We start from the raw sequence: 11,572 nt of genomic DNA on the forward strand, positions 1-11,572 counted from the left end.
TCGTAGGTTAGCATTGGGTATTCCCTTATACTTTTTGGGGGGTAATTCCATATCAGAGAGGAGAAGCTTTATTTATTTATTGATAAAACCTATTTACTGGTGAGGTTGGATTTAACTTTACTACTTTATAAATGCCATTTTTAGAGAGTGAGCATTTCTCTGCACTTACTGCTCTATTTGCCTGAAAACCTGTCTCCAATTGACGTCTGGATTGGGCTGCGAGACAGCTACATTTGTGCATTCCCTCTAGACAGCCACAATACAGGTCACTCAACTGCAACTGCATTCATCTGCATTCTGATTGGCATGGGGGAGAGCTCCATTCCCCCACCGCAAATAGGTTCAAGAACGATAATTTATGTCAGTAGGTACAATATAGCTACATCTTATAATCATGTGTGTTAAAATAATTTGTCGTTAGATCGTTTAAATATTTTAAAGGATCTGTTTTTAATAGACATTTTACAAAAACAACTGGTACATTTTGTAATTCTGTAAAAGAAAAACCCAACTGCAGTGACATTGCCAACCACAATGCCGTGCCTCGGATCCGAACCGAGGTTGCTGCGGCCACAACGCAGAGTACTAACCGCTATACGATCACGGCGAGCTACTTGGGCTCAATAACATACAGTGACATGGAGAATTTATAATTCGGTACACTTAGGGAACTCCTGTGATAGGCTGAATGTGTTAATTGCTTCCTCATTCCTTATACAAAGGCTTTGTCTCCTCAGTGGTTGATAGGCTGAAACTGTTTACTGGCCGCCTGCTTGTGAACTGCCAGGAGTCAAAGATCACACATACACTTGTGGGCCTGTGATGGGATACCAATGCAGAGAAACACACCTGGCGCAGATCTTCTATACTGTCTAGTAGACCTGCATCTCCCCTGTACCTCCTCAAGCCATCTGTATGTGAAGCAAGAAAGAGTTAAGGAGCGGTCCATCTACACTTTTATAGGGAGGATGCTGCCGTGAGCTCCTCCCAGCTAATCACACAAACAGCAGTAAAGCAAGATAACTACACAGTTAGGGGGGACTGCATGGTTAGGTTTTTGAGGAATTATTGAAACTGACCTCAGTGACCCATGATCAGAGCTGTGGCTAATGACTGCATGCCTAATTATGATGAAGCAAGCACCATGGCTCGTAGGGGCCCCACAACACGCTTTTCTTAGCTCAATTAAAGTATAAACCTCTGCCATATATGAGTGGTAAAGGCTTGTTAATTTGGTTGCTTTTCCAATTCACGTCTGACAACAAGATGAAGGAACATTGGGGCATCAGAAGCTTTGGAAAGTAGCCACCAACCTCAGAGAAAGAGAGAAAGAGGGAAAAGGCAGTATGAGGTGTGGAGAAAACAGCAGCAGGTACAAGGAGCTTGTGAGAAGTTGGCCCTTATTGTTATTCTTTGGGCAACTGCTGTCAGTTTTTAAATGACCCACCTGTTTACAGGGATAACAATAAGGTTTCTTCTGGTTGTTGGAAGGATTCTGGGACCCACCCCCCTCAGAGGAGTTTTGGGGCCCTGATGTGGTTTGATCTGTAGATTTATTCCCACCCTTCTCTTGAGGCTTGGTTGATTCCTTTTTCTGGTCACCACCTTGGTTCTTGGGCCTAATCCTGGTTCTGACCCATTTGTCTGCCCTCTTACCCAATTCTTGTGGAGAGGTCAGATCAGAGTCTACCAGGTGCTGGTGTAATAACTGGTTCTGACAATTATTTAAGACTTGCTCTCTCATAATAAGATTATACAATCCTGTGAAGTCAGTAACCTTGCTACCCAGTAGCCAGCCTTCCAAAGCCTTAGTGGCACAATCAACAAAGTCAGACCAGTCCTGAGACTGAGTTTTCTGGGTGTCTCTGAACAGCAACCTGTACTGCTCAGTGGTTAAGCCAAACCCATCAACCAGTGCATTTTTCAGGACCTGGTAATCATTAGCATCCTCCACTCTTGTAGTGAGGAGCTTATCTCTACCTTTACCATCAAAGGAGAGCCACAGTATAGCTGCCCACTGACTCTGGGGAATGCACTGCACAGTGCAGGCCCTCTCCAAAGCAGCCATCCATTTCTGGATGTCATCCCCTTGTTTAAAGGGGGGCACTATCTTAGTCAGGTGTTTAGTATCTAAACCCTTCTCTCTATCTCTTGGGAGATTGCTGCCACCAGTGGGAGCTAACCCACTCATCTGCTGCTCTCTAGCAAATGCAAGCTTTTCCTTGGCCAGGGCAAGTTCTTCCCTTTCAATCCTCAGTTTAGCTTGTCTCATCCTTGCTTCATGCTCTCTTCTCTGAGGGGAAGTCAATCTCCTCTGGGGAGAGTTCCTTCTCCCCTGAGAAGAGGCATTAGAGTGCAGAGATCTAATGGAGTCCCTAGAAGGAGATCTATCTCTCCTAACTCCAAGGTTAGGCCTCATTAGGGTCAGTACTGGGGGTCCCCCAGATCCTTCCCCAAGTAGGTCTAAGTTGGCCCTAGTTAGCCTTCTGACTACCTCAAGACCTTTGTCTACCTCATCCCCAGAGAGTTCCTCTTGATCCTCCTCCTCAACTGCAGTAGCAATGTTGGGGAGATCTGGATCCCCAGAGGTTCCCTCTAAGGCTGGCATGTTCTCATGTAACTGAGAAAGCTTTCTGGCATCATATGTCTCTAAGAGACCTATCAGAAAGGGAATGGTGGGGTTAGACCCCTGCTTCAGTTTTCTGGAGACACAGATGTGTCTCATCTCCTGGAAACTGAGAGCTGCATATCTTGAAGTGACCTGTGGAGGGTCAACACTGACCAGGGGAGTCTCAGTAGATTCTCCCTGGGTAGACATGCTTTTCTAGTGAGGTGTAAGTGGTGCACTTACCTACACTATATGTTTGCCTACTGATCCCTTGCTAGAGTTGTAGTTTAGGGTGTGCTAGGCCCTAGGAGCTACAACAGCTGGTTCAGTAGAACTCAGAGTATTCTAAGCTAAGTTATATGTACCTTTAGTACTTATGTGATCTTTCACAAGATATTCTTAGGGCATGTGTGGTAAAACAACAGCAAGCTCAAATCCCAACCGCTGCTCACCAATGTGAGAAGTTGGCCTGATGTGCAGTGCTCACTATTCTAGTGATCACTATATATCAGTCCAAACAACCCTTATTGATGATTGGTTGTAAGTCAACCTTATAGACCAGCTATCCTAGTAGCATGGATACGAGCAGTCTAAGGCTAAGACTCTAGAGGGCGTGTTAAGCCAGCTGTTTTACCATCACATTACCCCTTGAACACCCAGTGAAAGGACACCACACAAGTGTTATGAAAATAAACAGTGTATTTATTAGAATCACAACAACCCTGTACTCTTTATGAGGACAGGGTGCTAGGCACACAACAAAACTCTTACGAAAATACTTAAGTTAGCACAGTATACACAAATGCCCGAGGGGCACGAAAAACCATATACTCTAAAAGTGGAATGCGAAATTACTAGCAGGTAAGTACAGTACTAATAGGCTTTGGAATCGCTAGGACTTGACTAGGGAATCGTTAGATTACTTCTAGGAGGCCTAGGGGACTCGGGTGCAGAGTGTGCACTCTCACGCGGGATGCGGGACAAAGTCTATGGAAGCTAGTAACGCTAAAGTTAGTGTTCACGGGCGAACCCGACCTGGTAGGAAGAAAACGACAGTGGATCCTGACACTAGGATAGTGAGGCTATGCTGGGACACCGAAGTGCCGAAGTTACCTAGCCCAGGGGCTGCAGCTGCATAGGTCTGAAAAGACGTCGGGAATCTCGTTGCCGGACCAGGAGCCTGGAAGAAGGAAGTTGCTGGCAGGCGACCAGTGAAGAAAAGTTCGATGGATCCAAGCCTGGATCAAGGAAGAAGAAAACCTGAAAGCAGAGGGGACCAAGTTCTTGTATCACTAGCCAGTGATAAAGTGGGCACCAGGATGGCACCGGGCGAAGTCACCTCGACTAGGTGAGTGGGCGACGCTGGCTCTGCAGATCTCACGGACCAGGAGGTGTTGTCGGCGACCAGGATGGAGAGGCGAGCTGTCCCACGATGGATGAAGCTGTCGGCATCGAAGTTACCCAGGATTGGGCAACAAGCCTTGGCTAATTCAAGCCCATGCGGTGGACTAAAAATGGCGTCTTGAGTGGACCAGGAGGGTCCGGAGTGCTCCTCTTCTGGAAGGGAGCAAGGGCCAGTCTGGAGCAACCAGACTAGCAGCAGTGATGTCGTCGGGCGTCGTTCAGGAGGCCACAAGCCAGCGGGCTAGTAGCCAAACAACGCGGTGAGCAGCAAAAAGCAGAAGGGCCCCACGCCGATCGTGGAGATGCTGGGGGGCTACTCTTCGGTGCTGGAGCTGCTCAGGGTCGGGGCTTCTCGGACCCCAAAGCACTCATCAGGAAATTACTCGGCGGGCTTGCTGTGCAGAAGTCATGCAGTCTTGAAGATGGCCGGTCCCTCGAGGTCTCGTCACACCCACGAATCTCAGCGTGACTGATGATGTAGGTAGAGGTCAGAGGTGCCAGGGAAGCCGGTTCTCGTCGAGCTGGGCAGTCTTGATCCGGAGGAGAGACTTGCAGCAGACCGCAGTGTTCTTAAGATGGTGCCTGCGGATGCAGGGTGACTACTCCTTAGTCACAAGGGAGAAATCTTAGGAAGAAGTCTTGAGTTCCTTTCGTGGAAAGTAGTTTCAGGATTCAAAGATGATCTGATTTGGAAGGGGGCCAGTTCCTACCTTTATCCTGTAAAAAGGGGCTGGCACGCGACTAAGTCCTGCCCTAGGGGTGGGACTAGGAGGGGGGTGGTTACACCTACTTCCTTGGCGGGCTTTTCCCCAGCACAGGGTCTGGAGTGACCCTGGAACTGGTTCCAGCCAGCCTATGCACAGTGAGCACCGGGGTGCCACGTGCAGTCACCTTCCTCTAAAGCCCTGCCTACCTACAATACACAAAACCCTGTCTGGGACGGTGCTGGCACCGCCCCTGGCAGGAAACCCTTTGTCCTTATCTCCTGCTCTGGGAGGACTCCCAGCAGCAGGAGGGCAGACTTGTGTCTCGGTGGCAGCATCCATTTTGTGGAGCTGAGGCTCTGTTTGACTTTAACCGGGGTTAGGGGTTACATACATGTCGTGTCCCTCTAGAAGGGTGGAATGCTAACCCCGTCGCCAGAATTGGCGAGGGGTTAGTATTCCAATTCGTATGACACCTTACTCGACATGTTTTGATAAAGCAATACCAGAGTTGGCATATAACCGCGAGGATTATAATGCACTTAAGAGTATATGGTATGCGATATCATGGAAACGGCTAAGGGATAGATCCCGAAAGCCGCAGACAGGCTCAGCTCATGCCAGAGCACCATCTCACACGATTCCAAGCACTCTGCCTTCAGGATTGTTAAGGCCTGCCATAGGAGTGACTGATAGGAGATCTGTGTGTCCATTTTAGGGTTAGATATAGGTATACTATATCTAAAGCAAAGGGTGATTACACCACCTTGCCCCAGCTGTCAAGCAGCCAGTTGTGTCAGATTTGGATGGCCAGCCAGGGGTGGCATAATACATGCTGCAGCCCCTGGTAGGCCCTGGGTACACCTATGCCCTGGGTACCTAAGGTACACTGTACAGGGACTGATAAGGTGACTCAGTATCCAATTTAGATATGTACCTAAGGTACATGGAATCCATTTTACAGAGAGAGCAGTAGGCCTGGGGCCCTGAATAGCAGGGCCCCAGGTCAACTAAGTCAGAAAACCAGCAAAACACCAGGCAAAAAGTTGGGGGCAACCATAGTCAGGGATCTACCTTCCTACATAACCCCCCCCCAAACGAAAGGAGATAAGGCTAGCCTTGCCAGGTAAGCCTATATTGCCTGAGTGGCCATATAAGGAAGTACCCGCACTGGCATGGTTACCCCCTATCTCATGGTCCACTAAGTAATCCCTCACCCTAAGGGTGTCTGAGGGTCTCCACCATAGGGAATCTCTACCTGTGGTGTGTTTTGGCAAAGTAAAAGGCTGGTGCTGAAATGGAGTACTGAAGTGAGGCTCCACTAATTTTGGGCTCAGCTTCCTCCAATCATTTTCCACCATAGAGGCCTTTCTTTCCAAGACTGAGTTGTTTTGGGCTCTCAGGGTCAACCTCTGGCTACCTACAGCTGGAGGTTGGGTCCCTCTGTTTGGCTTACTGGAGGGACAGGTCAGGTTTGGGTCCCTCAGGTCCCAGGTTTGGCTGTGCCCAACAGTGTCCATCTGTGGGAGGTCCCTAACTAAATTTAAGGGGGATCCCTCAGGAGTTGGTTTTATTTTCACTTGGCTAGGACTACTAGCTTCAGTGCCCTTAATCTGCTGATTGGGGAATTCTTTTGGACAGGGGGCCCTTTGGGGTCCACCACTGGCCTCCCTGACCTCTACAGCCCTGGGCTGACTGAGGCAGGGTAGAGAGGGGCAGGTTACCTGCTCCAGACTGGGTCCCATCTTGGAAGGGTCCACTGACATCAGGGGTTCTGCCAGGCTAGGCCTGACTACCTCTGTGGCAGTTTCTTCACAAGGGGTCAGATCAGTTCCCTGAGGAGGCTGATCTTTTCCTAAAGTCTGGTGGGAGGGAGATTTCTCTTCCTCCTCAATGCTCTCTGTCTGAGTTGAGTGATCCATAGTTTCAGGCTTCACAACACTATCATCTGTCTGAGTTTGAGCTGTGGCCATCACAACTCTCCCGACCTTTTCAGGAGGGGGCTCAGTTTGGGTGTGGGCTGTTACCATGACAGCCTTGACAACCTGTTCTGGGAAGGAAGTTGTCTGAGATTGGGTTGTGACTGGCACAACCCTCCTGACCTGTTCAGGGAGGACATCTTGGACTGGGGCTGTGGCTATCACTGCCCCACTAACCTTACCATGGGTATTTACCATTTTAGAATGGGTTTCTTGCTCAACTTCAGCCCAGGCTGAGAGCTCTAAATCATTCCCCAGTAGGCAATCTACAGGCAAGTTTGGTGACACTGCCACTCTCTTGTGGCCAGTGACACCTCCCCAGCTGAGATTGACCACTGCCATGGGATGATCTCTCTGTACTCCATCAATATTGGTCACCTGGTATGTGGCACCAGGTAAAAGTTGCCTTGAGGGGACTAGACTCTCAGTCACCATAGTGATGCTAGCCCCTGTATCTCTATAGGCCTCAACTTTTATACCATTGATGAGGGGCTCCTGTCTGTACTTGCCCAAAGTGTTGGGACAAGTTGTGAAGTTGGCAAACCCCATGCCAGTCTCACAGACAAGAGTATCTAAGTCAGGGGACCTGGTTAGGCCAGGAACTCCCAAAGTAAATGCATCCAAATTCTTGGGGGCACTCCCACCACCTGGGGGATTACTACTAGTAGTAACAGGAGGTTTGGGAATGTTACTTGGGGGTATGTTTTCCTTATTGTTATTCTTTGGGCAACTGCTGTCAGTTTTTAAATGACCCACCTGTTTACAGGGATAACAATAAGGTTTCTTCTGGTTGTTGGAAGGATTCTGGGACCCACCCCCCTCAGAGGATTTTTGGGGACCTGATGTGGTTTGATCTGTAGATTTATTCCCACCCTTCTCTTGAGGCTTGGTTGATTCCTTTTTCTGGTCACCACCTTGGTTCTTGGGCCTAATCCTGGTTCTGACCCATTTGTCTGCCCTCTTACCCAATTCTTGTGGAGAGGTCAGATCAGAGTCTACCAGGTGCTGGTGTAATAACTGGTTCTGACAATTATTTAAGACTTGCTCTCTCATAATAAGATTATACAATCCTGTGAAGTCAGTAACCTTGCTACCCAGTAGCCAGCCTTCCAAAGCCTTAGTGGCACAATCAACAAAGTCAGGCCAGTCCTGAGACTGAGTTTTCTGGGTGTCTCTGAACAGCAACCTGTACTGCTCAGTGGTTAAGCCAAACCCATCAACCAGTGCATTTTCAGGACCTGGTAATCATTAGCATCCTCCACTCTTGTAGTGAGGAGCTTATCTCTACCTTTACCATCAAAGGAGAGCCACAGTATAGCTGCCCACTGACTCTGGGGAATGCACTGCACAGTGCAGGCCCTCTCCAAAGCAGCCATCCATTTCTGGATGTCATCCCCTTGTTTAAAGGGGGGCACTATCTTAGTCAGGTGTTTAGTATCTAAACCCTTCTCTCTATCTCTTGGGAGATTGCTGCCACCAGTGGGAGCTAACCCACTCATCTGCTGCTCTCTAGCAAATGCAAGCTTTTCCTTGGCCAGGGCAAGTTCTTCCCTTTCAATCCTCAGTTTAGCTTGTCTCATCCTTGCTTCATGCTCTCTTCTCTGAGGGGAAGTCAATCTCCTCTGGGGAGAGTTCCTTCTCCCCTGAGAAGAGGCATTAGAGTGCAGAGATCTAATGGAGTCCCTAGAAGGAGATCTATCTCTCCTAACTCCAAGGTTAGGCCTCATTAGGGTCAGTACTGGGGGTCCCCCAGATCCTTCCCCAAGTAGGTCTAAGTTGGCCCTAGTTAGCCTTCTGACTACCTCAAGACCTTTGTCTACCTCATCCCCAGAGAGTTCCTCTTGATCCTCCTCCTCAACTGCAGTAGCAATGTTGGGGAGATCTGGATCCCCAGAGGTTCCCTCTAAGGCTGGCATGTTCTCATGTAACTGAGAAAGCTTTCTGGCATCATATGTCTCTAAGAGACCTATCAGAAAGGGAATGGTGGGGTTAGACCCCTGCTTCAGTTTTCTGGAGACACAGATTTGTCTCATCTCCTGGAAACTGAGAGCTGCATATCTTGAAGTGACCTGTGGAGGGTCAACACTGACCAGGGGAGTCTCAGTAGATTCTCCCTGGGTAGACATGCTTTTCTAGTGAGGTGTAAGTGGTGCACTTACCTACACTATATGTTTGCCTACTGATCCCTTGCTAGAGTTGTAGTTTAGGGTGTGCTAGGCCCTAGGAGCTACAACAGCTGGTTCAGTAGAACTCAGAGTATTCTAAGCTAAGTTATATGTACCTTTAGTACTTATGTGATCTTTCACAAGATATTCTTAGGGCATGTGTGGTAAAACAACAGCAAGCTCAAATCCCAACCGCTGCTCACCAATGTGAGAAGTTGGCCTGATGTGCAGTGCTCACTATTCTAGTGATCACTATATATCAGTCCAAACAACCCTTATTGATGATTGGTTGTAAGTCAACCTTATAGACCAGCTATCCTAGTAGCATGGATACGAGCAGTCTAAGGCTAAGACTCTAGAGGGCGTGTTAAGCCAGCTGTTTTACCATCACATTACCCCTTGAACACCCAGTGAAAGGACACCACACAAGTGTTATGAAAATAAACAGTGTATTTATTAGAATCACAACAACCCTGTACTCTTTATGAGGACAGGGTGCTAGGCACACAACAAAACTCTTACGAAAATACTTAAGTTAGCACAGTATACACAAATGCCCGAGGGGCACGAAAAACCATATACTCTAAAAGTGGAATGCGAAATTACTAGCAGGTAAGTACAGTACTAATAGGCTTTGGAATCGCTAGGACTTGACTAGGGAATCGTTAGATTACTTCTAGGAGGCCTAGGGGACTCGGGTGCAGAGTGTGCACTCTCACGCGGGATGCGGGACAAAGTCTATGGAAGCAAGTAACGCTAAAGTTAGTGTTCTTGAAGATGGCCGGTCCCTCGAGGTCTCGTCACACCCACGAATCTCAGCGTGACTGATGATGTAGGTAGAGGTCAGAGGTGCCAGGGAAGCCGTTTCTCGTCGAGCTGGGCAGTCTTGATCCGGAGGAGAGACTTGCAGCAGACCGCAGTGTTCTTAAGATGGTGCCTGCGGATGCAGGGTGACTACTCCTTAGTCACAAGGGAGAAATCTTAGGAAGAAGTCTTGAGTTCCTTTCGTGGAAAGTAGTTTCAGGATTCAAAGATGATCTGATTTGGAAGGGGGCCAGTTCCTACCTTTATCCTGTAAAAAGGGGCTGGCACGCGACTAAGTCCTGCCCTAGGGGTGGGACTAGGAGGGGGGTGGTTACACCCACTTCCTTGGCGGGCTTTTCCCCAGCACAGGGTCTGGAGTGACCCTGGAACTGGTTCCAGCCAGCCTATGCACAGTGAGCACCGGGGTGCCACGTGCAGTCACCTTCCTCTAAAGCCCTGCCTACCTACAATACACAAAACCCTGTCTGGGACGGTGCTGGCACCGCCCCTGGCAGGAAACCCTTTGTCCTTATCTCCTGCTCTGGGAGGACTCCCAGCAGCAGGAGGGCAGACTTGTGTCTCGGTGGCAGCATCCATTTTGTGGAGCTGAGGCTCTGTTTGACTTTAACCGGGGTTAGGGGTTACATACATGTCGTGTCCCTCTAGAAGGGTGGAATGCTAACCCCGTCGCCAGAATTGGCGAGGGGTTAGTATTCCAATTCGTATGACACCTTACTCGACATGTTTTGATAAAGCGATACCAGAGTTGGCATATAACCGCGAGGATTATAATGCACTTAAGAGTATATGGTATGCGATATCATGGAAACGGCTAAGGGATAGATCCCGAAAGCCGCAGACAGGCTCAGCTCATGCCAGAGCACCATCTCACACGATTCCAAGCACTCTGCCTTCAGGATTGTTAAGGCCTGCCATAGGAGTGACTGATAGGAGATCTGTGTGTCCATTTTAGGGTTAGATATAGGTATACTATATCTAAAGCAAAGGGTGATTACACCACCTTGCCCCAGCTGTCAAGCAGCCAGTTGTGTCAGATTTGGATGGCCGGCCAGGGGTGGCATAATACATGCTGCAGCCCCTGGTAGGCCCTGGGTACACCTATGCCCTGGGTACCTAAGGTACACTGTACAGGGACTGATAAGGTGACTCAGTATCCAATTTAGATATGTACCTAAGGTACATGGAATCCATTTTACAGAGAGAGCAGTAGGCCTGGGGCCCTGAATAGCAGGGTCCCAGGTCAACTAAGTCAGAAAACCAGCAAAACACCAGGCAAAAAGTTGGGGGCAACCATAGTCAGGGATCTACCTTCCTACAGAGCTCAAATGAGATTAATGGCGCCTAAATAGAGCACGTAAAGGAACAGTTACAAATCTAAGAAAAAGGAAAGAAAGACTAGGAAAAAAACACGGAAAGAGCCTGTAGATAAAATTCTCTTCCTGGGACAGCAGGCTAAGAGAAATTACACAGGGAGCAGTTAAGCTTGTAACACGGGGAGAATAGAAAAGAAAATGCAGTTTTATGAAGTGTGTTGCCTAATCCAGCAAGCACTTTTGTTTTATTTTTCTATTTGCTTCTTTTATTGGTAAAGTAAGTTTCAAGTGCATGAATGGTATGACTGAGAGAGCCAGGGTATAATAATTTGAAGTGTTTGCACCAGCGCTAATGTAGGACGAGAGTTATAGCAAAGATATGAAAGGGGTAGCGATAATGAATATGTGAAAGGGCAATAGTGACACCAAAATAAGCCACCTATTTATAAAACTGACATGGAAGAAATTCTAAAGGTTAGCTTCTGAAATTGTAGCCTATGTTAAAAAGTTTCTCGTTGTTGGCAGGATTCGAACCTGCGTGGGGAGACCCCAATGGATTTCTAGTCCATCCCCT

The 11,572-nt window shown here is 48.3% G+C and overlaps 1 non-coding gene across 1 annotated transcript in view; it reads right to left on the bottom strand.

Moving 5' to 3' along the window:
- Nucleotides 1-11,511: 11,511 nt before the first annotated feature.
- The window catches only part of TRNAS-AGA (transfer RNA serine (anticodon AGA)), an 82-nt gene continuing 21 nt past the window's right edge, over nucleotides 11,512-11,572 (bottom strand). Inside the window, exon 1 of the tRNA in view lies at nucleotides 11,512-11,572. This exon is cut by the window's right edge and continues 21 nt beyond it. This is a non-coding gene — a tRNA (tRNA-Ser).

Source organism: Lissotriton helveticus, chromosome 12 (assembly GCF_964261635.1).
Source record: "Lissotriton helveticus chromosome 12, aLisHel1.1, whole genome shotgun sequence".
Taxonomy (NCBI): domain Eukaryota; kingdom Metazoa; phylum Chordata; class Amphibia; order Caudata; family Salamandridae; genus Lissotriton; species Lissotriton helveticus.